The following is a 2,165-nucleotide window of genomic DNA, read 5'->3' on the forward strand; positions in this document are numbered from 1 at the left end:
TGGTCTTGAGCTCCTGACCTCAAGTGATCCACCTGTCCCAGCCTCTCAGAGTGCTGGGATTACAGGCGTGACCCCCAGCGCCTGGCCTGCACAATTTTGCATTCCCACCAATAGTCCCCAGTATTTTGCATGCTTTTTGCCCGGTGTTGATTTAATGTCAGTGCATCCCTGGCACTGCGTCCTTGTCTCCTACTTCTCAGCCCTTGTCTGGGTTCCTAGAACCTTGATGTCAGGGAGTGCCTAGGTCATTGTGCTCATTCGACAGATGGGAAGACGAGCTCTCCAGAGGAGAAATGACCTGTTCAAGTCCCCAGGCCTGATTCTCACAGACCTGTCACTTGACGCTTTGCTTCCTGAGCAACTGATTTGGGCTCTGGCACTCCCTGGAGTGCCCTCATCCTATGACCCACACAGTTCGTCCACTTCTCACCGGGGCTGCGGTTCCTGTCCCCACAGGTCCAACGGGCGCCCCTCCAAGCAGAGCCTTGGAGGGCAAGGCCGGCACCATTACCTCCAACGAGTGGAGCTCTCCCAACTCCCCTGAGGGGAGCAACGTCTCTGGGGGCAGTCAGGCGCTGGACAAGCCCATCGACAATGATGCAGAGGGCGTGTGGAGCCCGGACATTGAGCAGAGTTTCCAGGAGGCCCTGGCCATCTACCCGCCCTGTGGCCGCCGTAAAATTATCCTGTCGGACGAGGGCAAGATGTACGGTAAGGAGCCCGTCAGGTTCGGCCCCGTACCTGAGGCTGAGGCAAGGGGCCGACACGGAAACCTTGGGGTTCCTGCCAGGCCGCGGAGGGGGATGGCCACTTGGGGCTTCGTCACGTGGACACTGCTTTCTTCCTTCCTGGGCTCCCAGGGATGGGGGCCCTGAGGAGAAGCCTGTGAGGGGGTGTGGAGGGTGGGGCCCCTGGCGGTGAGCAGCTGTGGGAGTGGGAATCTTGGAGAGTTTGGAAAGGGCGAGTCTGGGTAGGGTAGAACGTCCCCCCAGAGCAGACGGGGAGCACCCCACAAGCTGTACCCCAGCAGGTGCCTGAGCACCAGGCTGCGCACTTTGACTGAAGGATGCTCAGTCATCCCCTCTTTCCCTCAGTCACTCACTCATTCGTGCGGCAGACACATGCCGGGCCTTCTGTGTGCCTGGTGTGGGCTGGGCAGGTCTGGTCCCAGCCCGTCATCTGGGGTGCGGGGAATGTGAACTCACAGATACCGGCCCTGCAACGCAGCCTGGAGAGCTCCTAGGAGAGGCAGAGTGCCGGAGACCACTCCCCTAGGAAAGGCCCCCCAGCCCGGCAGAGGGTCACTAGAAATGGCTTGATCTTCGTGCGTGACTGGGGTTGCAGAACACAACAGAAACTGTTCAGCACCACGTGGGAAGGACCGAGCAGGTGGCATGGGGCCACGATGACTTTTGGATGGAAGAGGGGGCATCTGGAAAAATGAAGCAGGGGCCAGGCATGGTGGCTCACTCAAGCCTGTGATTCCAGCACTTTGGGAGGCCAAGGTGGGAGGATCACTTGAGGCCAGCAGTTTGAAAACAGCCTGGGCAACAAAGCGAGACACCACCTCTAGTAAAAATTAAAAAAAATTAGCCGGGTGTGGTGGTGCTAGCCTGTAGTCCCAGCTAGGGGGGAGGCTGAGGCAGAAAGATCGCTTGAGGCCAAGATGTCAAGGCTGCAGTGTGCCGTGATTGCACTGTTGCACTCCTGCTTGGGTGCCAGAGTGAGACCCTATCTCAAAAAAAAAAAAAAAGAAAGAAAGAAAAATGAAGCAAGAATGAAAACTGAATGGCTGTTGGAAGGCCCAGATCAGGCTTCTGTTCCCACTGGAAAGTCCTCTGGGAACCCTAGCTCAAAACAGTGGTCTTGGGGCAGGATAGAGAACCCTGAGTGGGTCTCTAAATGGCTGAAGTCAGTGACAACGAGGCCTCTGCCTGGCTTCCAACAGGATAGCCCCAGACCAGCTGCCCACTCTCATGGGTTTCCGTTCATTTCTCTTCCGCACCCAACACTGGTGCCACCCCCACCACTGTTGCTTTGCTCACCTTCCCCAGAAGAAGTCTCCCTTACTTCTGGGTCGGCCCTCCAGACCATCCCTGCTCTGACCACTTCTTGCTCTGATGGTTGCTTATTTTTTCTTTTTCTTTTTCTTTTTTTTGAGATGG

General features: G+C 57.0%; 1 protein-coding gene across 3 annotated transcripts in view; it reads left to right on the forward strand.

Annotated features, from left to right (window-relative positions):
- The window catches only part of TEAD4 (TEA domain family member 4), a 100,220-nt gene that overhangs the window by 43,987 nt on the left and 54,068 nt on the right, over nucleotides 1–2,165 (forward strand). The window lies entirely within an intron of this gene.

The sequence above is a fragment of the Mandrillus leucophaeus genome, unplaced genomic scaffold (assembly GCF_000951045.1).
Source record: "Mandrillus leucophaeus isolate KB7577 unplaced genomic scaffold, Mleu.le_1.0 Scaffold79, whole genome shotgun sequence".
Lineage (NCBI taxonomy): Eukaryota > Metazoa > Chordata > Mammalia > Primates > Cercopithecidae > Mandrillus > Mandrillus leucophaeus.